Consider the following 23,571-nt stretch of genomic DNA (forward strand, 5'->3'; position numbering starts at 1 on the left):
CATTTGTATAGATAATGGTGACAGAACTCCAAAGCTATTCCAGCTTCTCTTGAATTCTCTTGAATATCTCATTATCTCATTTCAAGTAAGACAATATCTGTAAAGCACTTCCATAGTGTCTGACACATAGTAGGAGCTATATTAGCTATTTTTTTATTCTTATCATCCTTATACCTTAATCCTTAATACCTTAGTGCGATATTAATATTATCCCATTATTAATTTCATCCTGTGAGGTTTTGTGATAAAAATTCCAAATAATCAATTTTGAGCATTTTTTCTTAAGGTATGGCAGAAAGTAAGCAATTAGTTAAAGCTAGCCTGACAGTGCTAACCATCATCTTTGTCATAACCTATTCACATGTAGGGGAGAGTAAGAGATTAATGTCCAATTAGTCTTGTCTTGAGGCAAAGCAGTGGAGGATCAGTACCTAACATTTTCTTTGCAAGCAGTGCCATAACATAGTTGGATAACTGAGAGATCTGAGAGCAATAGGGGATAGATATGGACATACAAGTCAAGTCAGAGTGTGATGTGGGAATAGATATTGTCTTTTGGATGACACACAAAAAATAATACAAAATCAAGTAATAAGGAAACCTAGAGACCATCAGATATATTATAAAGCTTAAAAATGAGAAGAAATGAAAAAAGACAAAATATTTACTCTTTACAGCTTCATTTGAAGTTTTCTTGGCAAAGACTTGAGTTGGTTGCCATTCCTTTTCCAGCTCCTTAAATAACTTTCCTACGGTTAGTTAGTAAGTGAATGAAGCCAGAATTGAACTCAGGTGCTCTTAACTCTAAGTCTACTGCTCTATTCACTGGGCCACCTAACTTTCCCTGCCTCAACCTCTGTATTTTGGAATAGCACATGTCTTTCTCTTGGATGAATAGGAACATTTTCATAAGATTGTGTGGTTCAAAGCCTGACTCTTCTATTTTCTACTTCTCTTGGATCATCTAACCTCTAAGTTTCAGTTGGTTTATCTGTAAAATGAAATTGTTGGACTAGATGACTTTTGAGGTTGATTACAATTCTCAATCCATGAACTACTAGTGTAGTTAGTCATCTTCTCAGTCCATTGTCTCTTTTCATGTAGACAATTAACTGTTCCAGGATACTATGTTTTATCTAAATTCTCTATGACTTCCTAGGGCCTAGAACAGTATTTTATACAGAATAGATATTTAATGGGATCATGGGAGCATAGGATTTTGAGGTGGAGAAGACTTTAGCAAGGAAGTCCTATGGCACCTAGTTGAACCACCTCATTTTTTCAGATGAGGAAATTGAAGACTAGAAATAATGTTATTGATACAATTACCAGAAATAAAGTAGATGATAAGGGTTTCAGACAACTAGACAGAAGGAGATCTCTTTGGGTTTCTTTTCTGAGACTGGTGACAGGAATCTATTGTATTACCCTTAATTCGATCTGGGTCTCAGTCCTAGGTTGTAGTCCCAGACTAAGGGGGAATACTAGTACATTAGAGGTTGTGACTACAGGAGAGTGGGAACCCTGGTCATAATTCCAGTGTGGAAAAAAAGTGCTTGTGGTTGTTCATAGACCAGTGTACAATACAGGACATTAGTAAACACACCTCTTTTTGGATCATATCACCTTGGAAGCACAAAAAACTTATGACCTCCAGAATTACCTCTGAAAATAGGAGCACAAAAAATCTGAAGCTTGTGATGGTGCCCCCTATACTTCATAAACAGAGCCCCACTTTAGCATAGAGTAAAAAGTCAAGAAATAAGCTGGCAAATGAACAGAGAGCAGAAAAAAGATCCTGACTGCAGAAAGCTAACATGGTTACAGGAAAGTTCAAAACACAAAATTGGAAGAAGACAACAAAGTCAAAACTCTTACATCAGAAGCCTCCAAGAAAAATATGGATTGGCCTCAGGCCATGGGAGGGCTCATAAATCAAATAAGAGAGGTAGAGAAAAATTTGGAATGAGAAATTCAAGTGATGCAAGAAAATCTTTTTTAAAAAGTCAAGAATTTGTTAAAGAAAGTTGTAAGGTCCGAGCTAGCTCCTCTGAAGGGCTCAGAATCAGCCAGAGTCAGGATAAGCAAAAGTCCTTGCCCCATGTTGCCTCCAGTCATCACAAAGGTAGATGTGGGAATGAATCAGACTCTGCCTCCAAGAGTGTGGAATTGTGGGTTTCCCAGAATTCAATCCTAGATGTGAATCTCCCAGAAGTCCATGAGCAGGCTTTTCACTGACTTGTGAATCTGCTGGACTTGCGAATCCACAGGAAGTCTTCTTCTTCACCCAATCCAGACTCTTCTCCAGACTCAATGTTGGCTCCTTTTATCCTCCCAGAGAATGGGTTTGTGGGTAATCCATGGGCTTGTGGGAGCTCCTTACATAACCAATAAGCTACTCCTTTTATTTTTTATTAATTTTATAATTATAATTTTTTTGACATTACATATGCATGGGTAATTTTTTTTACAGCATTATCCCTTGTACTCACTTCTTTTCCGAATTTTCCCCTACCTCCTTCTACCCCCTCCCCTAGATGACACATGTTACATGTGTTACAGTATATCCTAGATATGTGTGTAAAACTGAATTTCTTGTGGCATGGTAAGAATTGGATTCAGAAGGTAAAAGTAACCTGGGTAGAAAGACAATTGTGCAAATAGTTTACACTCATTTCCCAGTGTTCCTTCTCTGGGTGTAGTTGTTTCTGTCCATCATTGATCAACTGGAAGTGAGTTGGATCTTCTTTATGTTGAAGATATCCACTTCCATATGATCTCATTCTTTATGCCTAAATCATGGACCCATTTTGATCTTATCTTGGTATATGGTATTAAGTGTGGGTCCATATCTAATTTCTACCATACTGATTTCCAGTTTTCCCAACAGTTTTTGTCAAATAATGAATTCTTATCCCAAAAGTTGGGATCTTTGGGTTTGTCAAACACTAGATTGCTATAGTTGTACACTATTTTGTCCTGTGAAACTAATCTATTCCACTGATCAACTAGTCTATTTCTTAGCTAATATCAAATGGTTTTGGTGATTTCTGTTTTATAATATAGTTTTAGATCAGGTACAGCTAAGCCACCTTCATTTGATTTTTTTTTTTTCATTAATTCCCTTGAAATTCTCGACCTTTTGTTCTTCCATATGAATTTTTTTGTTATTTTTTTCTAGATCATTAAAATAGTTTCTTGGGAGTCTGATTTGTATAGCACTAAATAAATAGATTAGTTTAGGGAGTACTGTCATCTTTATTATATTCGCTCTGCCTATCCAAGAGCATTAAATGTCTTTCCAATTATTTAAATCTGATTTTATTTTTGTGGCAAACGTTTTGTAATTTTGCTCATATAAATCCTGACTTTTCTTTGGTAGATGGATTCCCAAATATTTTATACTATCGACCGTTATTTTGAATGGAATTTCTTTTTGTATCTCTTGCTGTTGGATTTTGTTGGTGATGTATAAAAATGCTGAGGATTTATGTGGATTTATTTTGTATCTGGCAACTTTGCTAAAATTGTGAATTATTTCTAATAACTTTTTATTAGAGTCTCTGGGGTTCTCTAAGTATACCATCATATCATCTGCAAAGAGTAATAGTTTGATTTCCTCATTACCTACTCCAATTCCTTTAATCTCTTTATCGACTCTTATTGCCGAGGCTAGCATTTCTAATACAATATTGAGTAGTAATGGTGATAGTGGGCAACCTTGTTTCTCTCCTGATCTTACTGGGAAAGGTTCCAGTTTATCCCTATTACATAAGATACTTATTGACAGTCTTAAATATATGCTCCTGACTATTTTAAGGAATAGTCCATTTATTCCTATACTCTCAAATGTTTTTAGTTAGGAATGGATGTTGTATTTTATCAAATGCTTTTTCTGCATCTATTGAGATGATCATATGGTTTTTGTTAATTTGATTATTAATATGGGACTTCTGGCCAAGATGGCAGAGAGGAGGCACACAGCTGCTTGAGCTCCCCATTTTCTCTTAGAATTTACTTCATGACAAGCCTCGGAATTAATGCTTGACCAGAAAAATCCCACAAATAATTACCAACAGAAGACATCCTTGAAATTCCCCAGAAAAGATTTGGAGAGGGGACGAACAGACTGGGCACAGGCTGAGGATAGGAGTGAGAGTGAGGCAGGAAGCTCAAACTGCTCAAACCCAAGGGGGAGGGGTTCGATCTCTTACGGTTCTGCAAAATGACCTTTAACCCAGTGTGGATATTCCATCTGGGCAGCAAGCCAGGAGCAACAGAGAAGGTGTAAACACTGGAAGTAAAGAATAAAACCCCAGAAAGCTAGCATCTCTCTGGACCTGGCTACCCCCATCCCCACCTGGAGTTACTCAGATCATTCTTAGAGCATTAGAGTGCAGACACAGCAGACTCAATGCAGCCATGGCTGTCCTGTTAATGCCTCACTGCTGTCTCCTGCAGTCTGTAGAGGAAGCCAGGTAACACCATCCAGCCCCATTCTCCCCGCCAGAAACAGACCAATTGTTTCTCTTGTCAATTTCTTTTCTTCGATTTCCACTCTGAGAAAATGAACAAAAAATTTAAAAGGGCTCTAACCATTGACAGCTTCTGTATGGAGAGAGAACAGCCTTCAAACCCTGAGGAGACTAAAAGCAGACTGTCTCCAGAGGAATCCCCTAAGGGGGATATGATTTGCTCCTCAATACACAAGACTCTCATAGAGGAAATCAAAAAGGCTCTCACAAGAGAGCTAGAAGAGAAATGGGAAAAGGAAAGGGAAGCTTGGCAAGAGAGTCTGGAGAAGTCATCCAGAATGGATAAAGAGATCAAATCATTGAAAAATAAAATTAGTGAGTTGGAAAAAGAAAACAGCTCTCTAAAAAATAAAATTGATGAAATGAAAAAAAAAAATCCATAGAAGATAAAAACTCAATTGGACAATTACAAAAAGATATTTAAAAAGTGAGTGAAGAAAATACATCATTGAAAATTAGAATTGAACAAATAGAAATGAATGACTTAAGGAGAAACCAAGAAGTAGTCAAGCAAAACCAGAAAAATGAAACAATTGAAAAGAATATTAAGTATCTTATTGGGAAGACAACAGACCTGGAAAACAGATCCAGGAGAGACAATTTGAGAATAATTGGACTCCCTGAAAAATGTGAGGAAAAAAAAAGCCTGGACACTATTTTCCAGGAAATTATCAAAGAGAACTGCCCAGACGTTTTGGAAACAGAGGTTAAAATAGACATTGAAAAAATTCATCAATCACCTACTGAAAGGGACCCTAAAATCAAAATGCCAAGAAATATAGTGGCCAAGTTCAAGAACCATCAGACAAAGGAAAAGATATTGGAAGCTGCTAGAAAAAAGCAATTCAGATATAGAGGAGCCACAATAAGGATAACCCAGAATCGAGCAGCGTCCACATTAAAGGATCAAAGGGCCTGGAACATGACATTCCAAAAGTCTAAGAAACTTGGTATGCAGCCAAGAATAACTTACCCAGCAAAAATGAGCATCCTTTTCCAAGGAAGAAGATGGACATTTAACAAAATAAATGAATTCCATATATTCTTGATGAAAATACCAGATCTATACAAAATGTTTGATTTTCAAATACAGAACTCAAGAGATTTCTAAAAAGGTAAAAAGAAATCTTGAGAACTACATTTCTGCCATAACAATATGTAAAGAACACATGTATAATTTGTCCTAGAAACTAGAGGTAGAAAGGAAATTATATCATAAAAAAGGGTAAAGTGGTGGTACTACATCTCATGAAGAGGCAAAGGTAACCTATTATATCTGAGAGAAAGAAAGGAGGGGAATGAACATAGTATGTATCAATAGACATATTCGATTTATGGTGAAACTTCTTCCACTTCATTGAAAAGTGAGAGGGAAGGAGTAAGCTAAGGGGAAGGGAATATAGAATTTGTGAGGAAAAGGGGTAAAATAGGGGGAGGAACTTTAAGGTGGTGGAGGGATACTAAAAAGGGAGGGATGTGAAAAACAAGTGGTGCTTACAAGTTTAATACTGGGGAGGGGATAAGAGGGAAGGAAAGGATTATTAATATGATCAATTATACTAATAGTTTTCCTAATATTAAACCAGCCCTGCATTCTTGGTATAAATCCTACTTGATAATAGTGTATTATCCTGGGGATGATTTTCTGTAGTCTTTTTTTTAATATCTTAAATAAGATTTTAGCATCAATATTCATTAAAGAAATTGGTCTGTAGTTTTCTTTCTTAGTTTTATACCTACCTGGTTTAGGTATCAGTACCATGTCTGTGTCATAAAAGGAGTTTGGTAGGACTCCTTCATCCCCTATTTTTTCAAATAGTTTATATAACACTGGGGCTAATTGTTCTTTAAATGTTTGGTAGAATTCACATATAAATCCATCTGGTCCTGGGGATTTTTTCTTAGGGAGTTGATTAATAGCTTTTTTGATTTCTTTTTCTGAACTGGGACTATTTAAGCAATTTACTTCCTCCTCTGTTAATCTGGGAACCCTATATTTTTAGAGGTGGTCATCTATTTCACTTAAGTTATCAAATTTATTGGCATAAAGTTGGGCAAAGTAACTCCTTATTATTTCTCTAATTTCCTCTTCATTGATGGAAAGTTCCCCCTTTTTATTTTTAAGACTAACAATTTGATTTTCCTCTTTCCTTTTTCTGATCAGATTTACCAGAGGTTTATCTATTTTATTAGTTTTTTCATAAAACCAACTCTCAGTTTTACTTATTAATTCAATAGGGTTTTTTTTTTTTTACTTTCAATATTATTAATTTCTCCTTTTAATTTTAGAATTTCAAGTTTAATATTTAGTTGGGGATGAGCTAACTCCTTTTAAAGGTGTAAACTCCTTTCACAAGTCTAAAGGTGTAAACTCCTTTAAAGATTTGAACTAAAGGTGTGAACTCTGAGGTAGAGAATTGTTAAGTACCAGACAACTGACTTAGCACCTAGTATAATCCTAACAGGAAGTACAAAAAATACTAAAGAAAACAGCTCCTTAAAAATAGATCAAATGGTAAAAGATGCACAAAAAAAATGCAAAGAAAAGTATTATTTTGTCAGTACTCTATCCATTACATCATTTAGTTCTTCTTGACTTAACCATTCTGGAGAGTAATTTGTAATAATGTTCAAAAGGTTATAAAACTATATGCAGACCTTTTGACCAAATAATACTTTTACTAAATCTGTATCTCAAAGAAATAAAAAACAAAAAGGAAAAGGACCTTTGTGTACAAAAAAAATTATAGTAGTTTTTTTTTTTTTTAGTAGTGACAAATAATTGGAAATAGAAGTGATGTTTGTCAATTGGGAAATGGGTGAATAAGTTGTTTTATATTGTACATGATTGTGAAGGAATACTATTGTGCTATAAGAAATGATGAGCAAGATGCTTTCAGAAAAACCTGAAAAGACATTCTTGAACTAATACAAAGAAAAATGAGCAGAAGCTGCAGAACTTTGCACATAGTAACAAATGTTACTATGCACATAGTGCATCAAAGATGATGTTATTCTCAGTACTACAATGATCCAAGATAATTCTGAATGACTTAGGATGTAAGGTACTGATTATCTTTAGAGAAAGATCTAATAGAGCCTAAATGCAGATCAAAGATACTTTTTCTTTACTGTTTTTTTCTTTTTTTTTTTTTTGTTTTTTTTCACAAGATGACATGCTGAAATGTGTTTTGTATGAATACACATGCATAACCTACATCAAATCGCCTGCTTTCTTAATGGGGGGGGGGGAGAAGAGGGAGGGAGAGAATTTGGAACTCAAAATTTGAAAAAAAATATATTTATTTTTACATGTAATGGAGAAAAGTAAGCTATCAAATTGAAATTATTTGTTGAATCTAGTTAAAGAAAGCTGAATGGTTGTCACTATATTAGATTTGAGTTCTGTTTTTGGCTGATCAGATCAATATGAGCTTGGAATGCTCTGCCACAAATACTCAGACACAAATAGTCCATATGGACATTTTGGTAGGTTCACTAATTTTGTGCATCTGATGTTTCTTTTGAGATAGTTTAATTCTGCTTTGCTCATAGAGCACAGGACTTCTCTGATGAAGGCATGCTATACTTGGCAAGCCTGTGTCAGTGTCTTCCAGGTCATACAATTGATTTTAAAGTTCTTGAGAGAACTTGAGAGTGTCCTTGTTTTGCTTTTTCTGACTACCTTGTAAGCACTTGCCCTGTGTGACTTCACCATAAAATAGGTTTTTTTGGGCAAATGTACATTTGGCATTCAAACAATGTGACCAACCCAATGGAGCTGAGCTCTCTGTTGTAGGCTTGGAATGCTTTGAAGTTTAGTTCAAGAAAGGATCTCAGTGTCTGGTACCTCATCCTGCCAGGCAATCTTCAAAATCTTTCTAAGACAATTTAAATAGAAGTGACTCATTTTCCTGCCATGGCACTAGTCTACTATCCAGGTTTCATAGGAATACAACAATAAGGTCAGCACAATGGCTCTGTAGACTTTCATTTTGGTAATCAATCTAATTCCTCTCCTCTCCTGTACTTTCCATCAGAGCCATAAGCCCTTATGACTGACTAGTAAAGGTCTTAGTCAGGTCTACAAATGTTGCATATAGATCTCCGTTCTGCTCCTGGAATTTCTCCTGCAGTTGTCAGGCAGCAAATATCATATTGACTGTTCCTTGGTTCCTTCTGAAGTAACACTGGCTCTCAGGTAGGTGACCTTCTTCTAGGTGTTGGGTCAACTCAAGGAGGACTTTGGCAAGAATCTTGCTAGCAATGACTAAGAGACTAAGAGAGACTGTGATTGTCACAGGACAATCTATTCCTTTTACTTTTATAAAGATGGACCATGGAGGCATCCTAGAACTGTTGGGGCTTCACTTCCTCTTGCCATACAATCTGAAAAATTTTAGTCAGCTTTTATATGAGTGATGGATCCCATATCTTGTAAATCTCAGCTGGAATAGAATTAGCATCTGGTGCTTTACTGCATGAAAATAGTCTTTAATTCTTCTTTGATTGGAACTTCAGCTAGGGAGTGATTGATTTCAATTTGAGGTAAATGGTCAATAGCTTCATCATTTGATGACGGCCTGTTGAGAACACTATAGAAGTGTTCAGCCTACCTCTCCAGGACAGTATAGCAGCCTCAGCACTAAGTAGTTGAGCTCCACCAGAGATCTTTGACTTTAAATAGCCTCCAGTGTCATCATAAAAATACTTTGAATTGTTATCAGTATAAAACTGAATTTCATCTGCCTTTTTACTCCCTCTAACTCATCAACTCTCAGTCTGGTTTAACCTATTTGCCAAAATAGTTTACTGTGATGTGGCTACAGCTTCTTCAGCCACAGGTAAGAGTTTGGAGGATTGGGAACACACCAAAGGTGGAAAGCAGCCTTGTAAGGGGCTTAACAGCCTTCACACTAGAGATACTAGTCTTCCCTGAACATACCTTATACCCCAAAGAAAACCAAATAAAGTACATCATATTGTATTACATTTTAAGGGAAATAGCTCTGTCATATGGGGACAGAGCAGCCTTTTAAAAATTGGTTTAGGGGAGCCGGCTGAACAACTGCCAGTCCTTCTGTTCGTGCTGCCAGGAGCTGCTGGGAAATGGCAAAGATGAAGACAAACTTAGAGCAGGAGGTGGTTTAGTCCCTCTTGTAATCTTTGCTTTTCTAGGATTGGTTTGGAAGATGAACCCCAACAATCCCTTTGGGGGACATCAGTCTGTTAAGATTATATTAGGTGCTAAGTCAGTTTTCTGGTACTTAACAATTCTCTAGCTCAGAGTTCACACCTTTAGTTCACACCTTTTAAAGGAGTTTACACCTTTAGACTTCTGAAAGGAGTTTACACCTTTAAAGGTGTTAGCTCATTGGCCTCTTGAGGAGTTCTCACAAACTCATTCTCTGGGAGGATATAAGGAGCCAACTTTGAGTTCTGCCTTCCCAGAATTTCCCTAAGAGATCTCCCAGGGAACGATTCACAATCTAGAGAACAGAAGAATACTAGAGCAGTCAAGTATGTTCTCCTCATCTACCAGTGACTCCCTGGAAACGTTCCAGGTTCAGCCATCGTTTCAATTCTGTCAGCCCTCACTTTTTGGCCAGAGCGCCGTGGGCTCGGGGCAGAGCCCAGGATTCGCCCAGACTTCCAGGGGGACCCAGTCTTCCTCAGGATCTACACTCGGATTCCCCACCACCTCAGGAGCCCCCCAGGCTCCTGTCTTCACGGTGGCTTCTGGTAGATGTACCCCCAGCAATGCAGGAGCTTTCCGCAGCACCCCCGGCTTTGGGTACGGTAGTAGGGAGGCATCCGGCTATAGTTTGGGGCATTCCCAGTTCAGCTTTAAGCCTCCTGAAAGCGCAACCTTCAGACCAATCTTTGGTGCCCAAGCGGAGCCGGAGAAGACGCAGAGCCAGATCGGTCCCGCCTCTTTCACGTTCTCCCACCCAGTTAGTGGGAGGCCTGAGGCGCTAGTCTCCACATTTTCCCAGGGGTCAAGCAGCTCGGGCACCAGCCCAAGTTTTACTTTCCTCAAACCAGCTAGCAACACTCCCTCCCCAACTTTTGCCTCTCTAAGTCAGAATGTGGAGGAGGAAAAGAGGGGCCCTAAACCAGCATTTGGGAGCTCAGGGAGCAGTTTCACTAGCTTCGCATCACCGGGCTCCGTAGGGGAACCCTTTTCTATGAGCAAAGCAGCGGGCAAGCTAGGAAGGGATGATGCTGGTGGCCAGGGAGGGTCGCTATCTGGGCACATGAAAGGGCTGAAAAGGAAGAAAGACCACGGCCGGTCACCCAGGAGACGAGACTACAACGCTGTAGATGACATGGAGTTCTTGTCACAGGAAGATCATCCTCCAGAGAAGAGCCCTCCCAGCCTGGCTCGCTTGCGATGTGGCGGCTTGTCCTGGTGGACGCTGCAGGACCCGCTGAGGAGCAACAAAGAAGGCAGCCGCTTGGGAAGCAAAGAAATGAATAAGGAAGTGGGTAGTTTAGAATCCAGCGAGACAGATCATGGCGCTGGGGTGGGAGCAACCTCGTCAATGTTGTCCGCCCCCCGGCTGAAGGAGGAGGAAATGGATGGCAAAAGTGGCCAGGAAGTGTCCGCCAGCAGGGTTACCCCTTCCTGCCCAGGGAAGAAGGAGAGCGTGGATAGCTCTAGCAGCCTGTCACCCAGCGAGCTCACCTCCATTCAGTGCAAGAACATCCCCAACCACCTCAAGGACAGAGCGATCCTGGAGGAGCACTTTGGCCAATCTTGGAAGGTGCAGCGCATCTGTCCCCGGCGCAACCGAAAGCTCGCCATTGTGCACTTCTCAGACCACGCATCTGCAGCCCTGGCTCGGAAGAAAGGGAAAGGCTTGCATAGGGAAAGGGAAAGTCCCAGCAAGAAGGACTTTTCCCCAAAGGAGAAAATATCAAATGAGGGAGAAGCTAGTCAGAGCTGCGAAGACTCTCCTTTCCTGAGCTCCCCGCTGCGCAAACCCCTCTTGAGACCTGCAATTGGCAGTAGCAGCAGCCTTCTGAGTAAGAGAAATCCAGTTAAAAAATCGAGCCCTACCAAGTCTCTGCAGTTTGAGGGGAAGCCCTTTGACTGTGGGCCTGAGATCCCGAGCTCAGACAACTTGGGACTGTCAGCGACCACCCTGAGCACCTTGATGGGCGCGGTGGCCGAGACGTCCGAGGACAAGTACAGCCTCCTTGACCAGAGAGATAAGATCATGAGGCAAGTTCGCTTTAAGCGAACGGATCTGGACAAAGCGAAAGCCTTTGTTGGGACGTGCCGAGACATGTGTCCTGAGAAAGAGCGGTACATGAGAGAGACCAGGAACCTGCTGAGCTCTTTCGAACTGATCCCTGGCACAGATCAGGTGGACCACGCGGCGGCAATAAAGGAATACAACCGCTCCTCAGCTGACCAGGAGGAGCCCCTGCCTCATGAGCTGCGTCCCTCAGGGGTGCTCAGCATGACCATGGACTACCTCGTCACTCAGATCATGGACCAGAGGAAAGGGAGCTCGCGCGACTGGTACGACTTTGTGTGGAACAGGACCCGCGCAATAAGGAAGGACATCACCCTGCAGCACCTCTGTGACCCCCTCACGGTGTCGCTGATTGAGAAGTGCACCCGCTTCCACATCCACTGTGCGCACTCGATGTGTGAGGAACCCATAGGCGCATTCGACGCCAAGATTAACCATGAGAATATGACCAAGTGCCTGCAGAGCCTTAAGGAGATGTACCAGGATCTGGCCAACAAGGGCGTCCTCTGTGCTAGTGAAGCGGAATTCCGAGGCTACCATGTTCTGCTCAATCTCAACAAGGGCGACATCCTGAGAGAGGTGCAGCAGTTTCCTCCTGATGTCCGAAACTCCCCTGAGGTGAAATTTGCAGTCCAGGCTTTTGTAGCCCTGAACAGCAACAACTTTGTCAGGTTCTTCAAGCTGGTGCGCTCTGCCTCCTACCTCAACGCCTGCCTCCTGCACTGCTACTTCAATCAGATCCGGACAGATGCATTGCGGGCTCTCAACGTGGCGTATACAGTCAGCACTCGGAGATCCACACGCTTTCCCGTGGATCACCTAGTGCCCATGTTACTGTTCAGAGATGTCGAGGAAGCCACTGACTTCTTGAGTTCCTGTGGCCTCAGTGTGTCTGATGGCTGTGTCGAGCTGAATCGGTCCGCCTTCTTGGAACCCGAGGGCTTATCCAAGGCAAAGAAGTGCACTTTTATCACAGAGAAGCTCACTGTCTCCGTTGGAGAAGTGGTGAATGGGGAGCCCTTACCCCCCATCCCTCGTCACATCCCGGTGTGTAGCTTCAACACACAGAACAAATACGTGGGAGAGAGCGCGGTCCCTGAGTCTGCTCTGAGTGGACAGAAACCCAGTGTGGAGAGTGGAGGAGGCGGGAAGATGGAAGAAGCCAGCCCTAGGACCGAAGTGCTGGCGCTGGGTGTTCCGCCGCAGCCCTCGCTCCCCCTGCCCCAGCCTCTGCTGACCCAGACTGTCCCGGCCTGCGGGACTCAGTTATTCGTGGGGTACAGAGGAGAACCCAGCCTGAAAGAGAACAGGAGAGAAAGAAGAGCCAGACCAAGCAGATCCTTGTCAAGGTCTCAGTTTATTGCTCTAGGGGTACAGCCTACATAGCAAAAAGCATGAGAAAGAAGTAGGGTTGGGTCTGGGAAAGGAACATGGGAATGGCTGGTTCAATGAACAGGAACATTTTGCAGGTAGGATACACAATGTTGGAACATACACAATGTTGGAACATTCTATGGTAGGCTGATTCTTGGAAGGATCATGCCCACCTGTGGTCGGCCTGATTCACGGAACAATTTGTCTAAGGGTAAGGCCCACTTAGGGGGGGAGAGACACCTGGGCAGGCCCATTTAGGGGGGAGAGACACCTGGGCTGAAGCCCTTGGCTCCTGACATCTCCCCCTTTCCTCTTTAGAAGCAAAAGATTATATAACACAAGGGCTGGTGAAAGGCCTGTCTTAGGCTATGTGATTTGCATTATCCAAATCTATGCAGTTTCCATACAGTTTCCATATATATGAGGTAAAGCAAAGTAATTAGGTAAGACAAAAGGTAACACATGAAACTGACACATAACAGCCCATATCTTAATTTGACAATACACAATAGTTCCAGTACACCAAAAAGAAGTACACATAGCATTTTCAGGTCATTCTTTTTTCCATGCTTCTCTTACATTAAACATATAATCCCACATTGCAACAATCTCTGAGCATTTTCTTTTTATATCAAGGTATACATTTTTTGTAAAGAGCATTTGGTCCAATTAAATAATTTACTAATATTTCCAGTAAAACCCAAACTAGTAATAATACTATCATTAAAAAACTTGTAAGAATTGGCCTTGACATTTTAAAGTATTTTGGTGGGGTAGGATCGTCGTGGGCAACTATTGAGCATTTACAGTTAAAGCCTGAGAAACATCTTGCCCAGCACTGCGCAGTCTGCTGGCCAAGGTCTCAAGGTCTATTGAATTAACTATACCCAAATCAGTTCCAACACCACCAAGTAGGGTATCATACCAGGTTCTTTTCTTTCTAACACAATTCATCAGAGGAAGAAAAGTTATATTATTGGCACAAGTTTTAGGAACTCTTATGATTGATGGAGGATGTTTTGTAGGAGGGGGAGGTGTCAGTAATAGACATTTTATCTAATAATGAGGTTTCAATACCGCTATCAAGATTTTATATGCACAGTTCATCAGTTGCTTTTCAATGTTTGTCTCAGCTTGTTCTCTGCATTCAGTTGGGAAGTCCACACCCTCGGAGTCCACCAGTCCTTTAATTCTGGTATGCTGAGTCCACTCTCTTTCCTGTGAAGCACTGCTGTATCTGATGTCAAGAGGATCTGGAACAGTCCCTTCCAGCTCAGGGTGAGTTTGTCCCCCTTCCATGTCTGAACCAGGACCCCGTCTCCAAGCTAGAACTCATGCACTGTTGAAATCCTAAGGGAGGAGTCTGAGCAATAAGCCTGTTAAGTTGTAAAGTTTTCAGATGTTACAGTAAAGACATAATATATTTCCTTAAAAACAAATTCTTGGTTTCAAGTATTGGATACAAGGAAGAATTTTGAATTCCTTTTGGATAAAGGTGACCATACAATAAATAATTCATAAAGTGACAATTCCACATCTCTTCAGGGATTTTGTTTTAATTCTTAATAAGGCAAGGGGAAGGCACTTGGTCCAGGGCAATTGTGTCTCTAATGCCAATTCAGTCAGTTGCTGTTTAATTTCCTTATCGATCCTTTCCACTTTACATGATGAGGGAGTATGCTATAGCTTGGGCCACAGATGGGAGGATCTTAGCTGTGAAACAGGTGCCTTGGCCTAAATCTGCCTACTCCACCATCCCATACCCTGGAATGATATGCTCAAGAAGTACTTTTACAATTACTGAGGCTGTTGCCCAGGCAAGGGGAATGGCCTCCACCCATAAGGTCAGATGGTCCACTACAACCAACAAGTATTTGAGACGCCCCACTGATGGCAGCTTGGTAAAATCCACCTGTATACTTTGGAAAGGCCTGATACCAGGAGGCTTTCTTCCTTTTAGACTTGTCATTGGGCTGCCCTATTCATCCTCTGACAAACAGGACACCTGCTGACCAGTTGCCTTCTATTGTGTATAAGCCAGTGCCACAGACCTAGTCAGCACCACATCACACAGGTCTCGGACATTCCAATGACTGCCCTGATGTAAATGTTGGGGTACATGTCTCATACCTGCTGTGGTCAGTACCTCTCTACCATTAGGGAGTGCCCCTCTTTATTCTCCTGAGCACCAAGGCTTTAGATTTCCTGCTTCTCTTCTGGGGTAAGGGAAAGTGGAGACATTAGAGGCATAAATGCCAGAATTAGCACCATTATCTCCTCAGTACTTACAGATTCCTCTTCTCTAGGCCACATTGCCTCCTCATCTGCAAAGCAGTTTCTCCTTATCTCAAATGAATCTCCTCTTTGGTGCCCCTGCACATGAATCACTGCAACGTTCTTAGGTAACATAAGATTAGTCAAAATTTCAGTGACCAATGCCCTGTGTGCCAATCCCTTCCCTTTACTGTTTACCATTCTCCTTTCTTCCCATATTTCCCAAATATTTGAACAATTCCCCAAGCATATTTTGAATCAGTCCTTCAAGCAATTTTAGGGCTTGATTTACTGCATATAATTCATAAATTTTGAGCTGACCACTCCTTTGGCAAGAATCCAACTTGAACCAGAGTCAAATCTTCCCATTAACAATAGCATAACCATTTTTCCTTTTCCCATTAACTATTTGTGAGGAACCATCTATGAACTATTCAGTGCCTTTTAACAAAGGGACTTCCTACAAATCTTCCCTAATCTTAGTTTGGTAATCAATCACATTTGGACAATCATGTTCAAGGGACACATGTTCCCCAGGGGAAGCAGATAAGAACATGGCTGGATTAAAGTTATGGTCTCGTGAGAGTACCAAATCATCTCTTTCTAATAATGTTGCTTCATATTTTAAAATCCTTGAATCAGTTAGCCACCTCCTGGCCCCTTTGATTCAGAATTGATTGAACCTGGTGCAGGACACTCACTATTAAACTACCCCCAAAGGTTAATTTCTGACTTTTCTTCTACCAAAAGTGCTGTGGCTGCCCTCGCCTTAATTGTGCTAATACTCCTAAAGCCACATTGTTTATTGTATTTACATATAAATGAAAAGCCTTTTCCAAAGATGGCAACAGTAAAACAGGGGCTGACGTTTAAAAACTTTGTTCCCCTTTTGAATCCTATTGAACTATATCAGGTTTCTCTTCCAACAAGTGAGTTAATAAAGGCTTAGTTAATAATGCATATTCATCAATCCAGGTTCTACAATACTCCACCCATCCTAGAGATCTCTGCAAACTCTTTTTCGTTCTAGGCTTAGTAATCTGAAGAATCCCCTCCACCTATACAGGATCTAGTTTCTTTTTTCCCTAGGCTTATAAAATGGCCTAAATATTTTACCTCATGTTTCATAAATTGCAATTTGTCTTAAGAAATTCTCAGTCCCTGTGCTCCTAAATAATTTTAACAAATTTATAGTGACTTGGACAAGGTCACTTTTTTTCCGCCCTGCCACAAGAAGATCATTTACATATTGTAAGACTTTTAACAAATAAGAAAGTTATCCCAGAATGTTCACACAATTCTTATGTACCCATGTAGATGTTCCATAAATTGAATATTATACCAATCATTTTGCTTTTTTTTTTAAATACCCAATACACAGAAAAATCCCAAACTACATATTGTCCATAACAAAAACATTTTCAAAAGGACAAAGGCAAAAACTATTATACTTGGAGTCCCTTTAAATAGATGGCATCAATATAATTAATTAAAACTTCTATTTTCACATAAAAGAATCTGAAAAGTTCTTAAAAACATCAATTAAACATTTTTTTTTTTATAAATAGCCCATTCAGACTATATATCACATTTCTGATCATATTCTTTATACAAAAAAAATCATTATGTTTCAAAGAAACAAATATTCAGTCAATTAACATCTTGTGAGAGTAGCCTGTACCCCCCCCCCACACTCAACTTTACCAGTTTGGTGGGAACCAGAAACAAAGGCAACTTTCCACTGCTGCCCTTCCCCCGACTCAATTTCCTACAAAGAAATTCTCAAGATTTAGGCAATCACTTAATTTCCTTTCTCTCTTTTTTTTTTTTTTCAACTGATTCCTTCTTGATATCATTCAAGTTTCCAATTTACTCCTATAAATCAATCCTTCATAAATCTGCATTCTCCTCTCCAGTTCCCTTCAGAACTTTTAAGATTTACAATACTTAGATAACTCCATAAAACATAACAATGTTAACAAATTACCCCACATGTTTCAGAAGGTAACATACTGAATCAAACTAATACAGCTGCTTTAAAAAGTTTTCTTTCTTTTTCTTTTGTCTGAGTGCTTCAAGACCACTAGTAGAAGCTTCCCAGGTGGCATTAAGCAGATAAGATTGTATTGTCGTTGCTCCTCTTTAGCAGACTTTGAAAATCTGCTTTTCAGAGAAAACTTCCCCACCAGTTTAAAATAGTCAAGTTTTTTCTTTTACTTACAAATTGGTACAACAGATTAAAAAGTTTAAAATCACAAACAATTTTTATATTAAGTAACATTAAAATAATCAATTCCCAAATTTCTTAATCATTGTTTTTAAAACTTAACAAAGCTCTTAAATCACCAAAGCAAACTAGAGGCTTTTCCTAGGACCCCTGCCACCAGAGAGAAGTTTGTTTCACCTTGAACATTCTTCCCTCCCAGAATCCAAATAGAGCTTCCCTAAACTTCAAAACCCATTTTAATGCATTTCTCTGCCTTCACAGGGAATGCCTAGATATTCCATGATTTAAGACCACTCTGAAAGAATTACTATTCTGAATGAATTCCAATTTCCCCAATTCAGCCTGATATTTTTCTAAGCCTGCAACACAGAGGCTGAATTCTTATCTCTTACTAGCTTGCTAACTTTTAACACAGAACAGAAGCAATGCAAAGCAGACATACACACACAGACAAACACAAAACTCTATTTTCACCTTTTACATACAGATTTAAATCTCATGTACCCAAATAGTTCTGGGATAAACATGAGAGGTGGTGGATGTGGGGCTCTTTTTGGGGGATCCAGCATTTTAATTATAATAGACGGAGGTTTGGAAGGATTTTTATCAGCCGAAGGAATAGAGGTTAAAGAGCCTGCTCCGGATAAGGGGCGGAGGCAAAACTCCACAACTGATAAGAGCTGCAGTTTATCCGGCTCTCTGGGGGCCGCTTCTACGATTTCAGGAATCAAGCCCCAATAAGAAAAAACTGTCCCGGGAACTGCCTCAGGGCCCTCCTTGTAAGGCAGCAAAGGGGGAGCGGCCACTGGGCTTGAAGCCGGGAGGAGGATGGTCTTTGTAAGCGAAGTTTGCAGGGAAGAAAGTTCAGTGGAAAGCTATTAAAAAAAAAAAAAAAAAAAAAAAAAAAAGAACCTAACAATCTTTTTTCTTTACTCTAACCCCTCTTTCTCTGAGGGATGCTTTAAGGTCCTTTGTAAAAAACCTGCTCTTTAGATAACTTATACCAAATCTTTTTTCTTTACTCTAACTCTCTTTCTCTGAGGGATGCTGTAAGGTCTTTTATAAAAACCTGCTCTTTAAATAACTTATGGCCCATTCTTATGAGACGGACGAAACCACTCACCAAGGACGGAAGACTTTCATGAGCGGTGAAAGCGGTCCTTGCAACTTCTCAGGGGTCGCGACGACTTCTTCGGGTGGGGGTCCGTCTGGCAAGGGTCCATACCTCGAAATCCACGTTGGTCGCCACTTGTCCCAGCCCGCGGGACTCAGTTATTCGTGGGGTACGGAGGAGAACCCAGCCTGAAAGAGAACAGGAGAGAAAGAAGAGCGAGACCAAGCAGATCCTTGTCAAGGTCTCAGTTTATTGCTCTAGGGGTACAGCCTATATAGCAAAAAGCATGAGAAAGAGAAGTAGGGTTGGGTCTGGGAAAGGAACATGGGAATGGCTGGTTCAATGAACAGGAACATTTTGCAGGTAGGATACACAATGTTGGAACATACACAATGTTGGAACATTCTATGGTCGGTTGATTCTTGGAAGGATCATGCCCACCTGTGGTCGGCCTGATTCTCGGAACAATTTGTCTAAGGGTAAGGCCCACTTAGGGGGGAGAGACACCTGGGCTGAAGCTCTTGGCTCCTGACACCAGACCATCCGGCTGCCGCCAGCCCTCATGGCTCCTGCCCCTGTACTGCCATTGGCTGCCTCGTCATCTTTATTCCAGACCGTGGGACAGCCCGAGCTGCCTCCTCCCAAGCCTCGGCCTAGCTACACTGACTCGGATCTCATGGGGGACGTTGAAGACCTTGTCCAGAACGTCCCCAGAAGCTACTATGAAGAAGTCGGGCAGGCTGGTGCCTACGCTGCTGCAGCCTTGGGAGTTTCCAAAATGGCCATGGAGGAGGGGTTTCCAAAATGGCCATGGAGGAGTTCTTGGCCACAACCACAGTGGACAAGTTGAGGCAGATCGCTGCTGACAACAAAAGAGCAAGAATTAAAGAAGAATAGAAAAGAGCTGAAGAACAAAGAGGGATTCAGGAGAAAGAGAACCTGCTGGCCCATCTTATGGATCTCGTGATGGCTGAATGTGTGCGTGAAACCACTTCCCAGGAGCTGAAGAGCGCCGTGGAGACCAAGAGGAGGGCCTGTGTGGCCCACTGTTCTGAGGACGTCTGGGATCTTCTCATGGATCAGTTCTTAGCTGAGGAGATTTTTCAGAATGCCGGAGAGACCCTCCAGGAACTTCAGTGCATCTGTAAATACTTGCAGTGGTGGAGAGAAGCCCTTGCAGCCAGGAAAAAAAATCAAGAGACAGAGGAGAGCATTCCCTGTGGCCCCCTGCTATGTGGACCTCAGCAACAGATTGCAGGCCTTGTCCCCCAGTGCCAAGTGTCCCATTGCTAAAGAGAACCTGGCCAAAGGAGTCCTGAATCTGGGGCACACAGGAAACCTGGGGCTCTCCTGCACCAGGTTACAGTGGATGAGAAACAAGACGATACATCAAATGAAGGTTCAATATTTCTACCAGCAATTGCTCAGTGAAGCCGTGAGGACCCCTCTGGACCTGCCAGCCCTCATTGCCGAGCATTACCCTGGGCAGCAGGAACAGGTTTTCTGGAAGTTGGCGTTGGTGCTGCCCCACAGTGAAGAGCCCGCCTCTGGCTATTCCAGCAGGATTCTAGCGAACTGGCTGAAGGTCAAGCTCATGGGTTATGAAGATTACAAAAGGGGGCCCGTCCTGCTTCCGAGGGGATCCAGACGCTGACCCTGCTGAACGCCTGTAGCACCAAAGGGAACTGAATGGTCTGGGTCAACGTGTACGTTAAGGTGGCCCACGGCCTGTTGAGCGACTCAGCCCTTGATGCCACGGAGACGCAGAAGGACCTTCTGGGCACCAGTGGCCTTCTCTTCCTGCTACCCGCCCAGGGCAAGAGTGTCGTGGTGGCCGAGGAGGACACGTACTGGCGCTCGGCCCTACTGTAATTCAAACAGCTGCTGCAGGCGAAGCCCTTCCACCCACCGCTGCCCCTGGTGGTTCTTGTGCCCGGCCAGGAGGGAGCCAGCGTGAGGGACATGGAAGAAGGTCTGATGCTTCAGGACTTGATTTCATGCCAGTTTATCTTGGATTACATCATCTTGGAGATCCCAGCTGCAGTCAACGATCTCCAAGGCACCAGCAGGGTGTCCCAGGCCGTCAAGTGGCTGGTGTCTCGCTGCCCCAGCTCCCTGGAGCTCTGCTGCCAGACCCTGCCCCAGTACATTGAGGACGGCGTCAGCCGCGAGTTCAGCTACCGCTTCTTATATGACCTGAAGGAGCGGCGTGTGGGGAGCCAGGCGCCATCATTGAGCTCTTCAACAGCGTGCTGCAGTTCCTGGCAGACGTGGCCTCCTCCAAGCAGTTCTGCCACCTGTCCTGGCCCATCACGGAGTTCGCCGAGCCGGGCGGCAACAAAGTGCTTCCTCACCTGCAATAGAACAAGCCCGGCCACCTGGCCTGGCTGAAGAAGGTCTCTCCTTCCAGCTGCCCCACATGGACCTCCCCGCCCCGGGCGCTCCGTGGCCTCTCATGAGCAACATGATCTCCCAGTACGTCTCCCAGATCCCCAGCTGTTGCCAATCACAGCCCATCCTGCAGTCTCAGGTGGAGAACCTCCTGGGTCGGGCATACGGCAAGTGGAGGAACAAAGACCTGTGGGCCTTGGGCGATACTGGGCCCTGCTTCGAGGAGATTCCGTGGGATGACATCATTGCTCTGTGCATTAATCACAAGCTGCGGGACTGGAAGCTTCCCACACTGCCCGTCAAGTCCGAGGCTTTGAGTGAAGATGGTCAGATCTGCGTCTACTTTTTCAAGACTCACTTAAAAAGCTACAAGGTCCCCAGGTCCTGGGAACATGCCAGGCTGCAGACCCAGAAGGAGATCCAGCGGCACGGTCACAGACGTTTGGGCATAAAGCCTTTGCGCTCCACCAAGAGCCTCTCCTCGTCGTGGCTCCACGTTCCCTACGGCTGGCCCCGGAGAGCGGGCCCGCCGGCCGCGTGCTGCCCAACGCCGAGGAGCTGGCCCGCACCGCCTCGGCAGAGGAGCTGCTCCCGGGGTGCTTGGCCACCAGCCTTCAGCTGGAGAAGGAGGAGAGCAGGAGGTTCGAAGATCAGCTGCGTCACTGGCTGACAGGAGACCGCGAGCAGGGGCCGGACTCGAGCTCCCTCCCAGAATACCTTCCTCAAGCTCTTCTATCGACGCCTCAGACTCTGCAGCCTGTCCTCCGAGTGTCAGCGACCAGCAGCTCCCAGGACCAGAAGGCCGCCGAGTGGCGGTGGCCGGCCCCTGCCATGGTCGTGTCTTCCACAGACAAGCTGAGACACTTAAAGAGAGCCTGATTCAGCACACTCGAGAGGAGGAGCTCGTCTGTGAGCGGCACCTCTCCACCTTGTTGGACGTGGTGGACATCTGACAAGCGGGACGGGGGGAGGAGGCTCGAGGCCCAGAGGCCGGGCTCTGTGTGCTCCCTAATGTTCTCTGCCGAAGATTGCCCAGCGGCTGTCCCAGCTGTGGCTGTAAATCATGAAAATAAAGCCTGGGATTGCCAATAAACAAACAAACAAACAAACAAACAAACAAACAAACAAATAGAAAGACAGAAAGGAAGAAAGATTGGTTTTGGGCCAGCTAATGGGGTCATTTCTTCAAATGAGAGCAGAAGTTTCAATGTTGCAAGTGTGGATAGATTTCTCGACGGTAGCCAAGGATACTTTGCTGGCTTATTATGAAGGTTAAAATGTGACACTGAATTAGTACCTCATCTAAATCTCCAGATTGCTATAATTATAATATGCATTAATAAATATGCATTTAAATGACTGTCATTTCTGTCAGTGTGTTTTTCTTCTTCCCCTTTAGACCATAACTTTATTAAATGCAGGAATTACTTAATATTTTAAAAAAAATCCTTACAGTATAATGCTATAGTCTCAGCAAAATAAAAAAAAATTACAGTGGCCCAAACAATGGAAGGACTTATGATAAGTAGAAACAGGCTACAGAAAATTATAAGTGAGAAGTGACTAAATAGCCTTAAAGATATGTATGAATAGGAAAGGAAGGTGTTCAATAATGATGAAGCTATAAACTGCCCACCTAAGTGCTTATACTGACATCCCCAAAATATCAAAAGAGGCAAAGGCATATCTCTGGTATGTCAGGACACATACAAGCATCACACAGGAGAAAGTATGGATGAGTTTGTATCTGAATGTATAAAGCTCAGGGAGTGTTCACAGGTATAAGATCATGTATTTATCATTGTATCCTTTGGAGCAATATGTATGTTAATAGATGCACAAAAGTATGTTTTAAGTGTACAAATTAAATGAACTTAAAGTTATTTCCTTCTTTTTTTTCCCCTAAGAATATTTGAATTTTATTATTATTATTTTTTTTTGTGGTTGTTGTTGATAATCATTGCCAAACAGTACAGCTATTGATATATCCATCTCTTGTAATGCAGAGATTCCTTTGTTAGGCAAATATCTCAAGGGGTATCAATAATAAAAAGAAAGGCCTCATAGGCACTAAAATATTTATAGCAACTAAGTAAGTGTTTGTCAATTGGGAAATTGTTAAACAAATTATGGTAGCACATGAATATAATGACTAAAGAGAAGCCTGGGAAGACTTACATGAATTAATACAAAGTCAAAAAAGTAAAACCAAGAAAACAATGTATACAATAAGTAAAAAAAAAATTGAGTGGGGAAAGTAATTCGTGGGCAAAACAATTAATTGGAATGCTGTAAAATTATAATGATCAAATTTGGTCCCAAATTAAAGAAATAAGGTAACTTTTTTTAACAGAGATAGAGAGAGATAGAAGAGCCACTGAAATCTGCTTA

At 42.3% G+C, this 23,571-nt stretch overlaps 1 pseudogene; it reads left to right on the top strand.

Moving 5' to 3' along the window:
* The first annotated feature begins 10,057 nt into the window (after positions 1-10,057).
* LOC141562305 (germinal-center associated nuclear protein pseudogene) lies at positions 10,058-22,517 on the top strand (annotated as a pseudogene).
* Positions 22,518-23,571: the final 1,054 nt, after the last annotated feature.

Source organism: Sminthopsis crassicaudata, chromosome 3, assembly GCF_048593235.1.
Source record: "Sminthopsis crassicaudata isolate SCR6 chromosome 3, ASM4859323v1, whole genome shotgun sequence".
Lineage (NCBI taxonomy): Eukaryota > Metazoa > Chordata > Mammalia > Dasyuromorphia > Dasyuridae > Sminthopsis > Sminthopsis crassicaudata.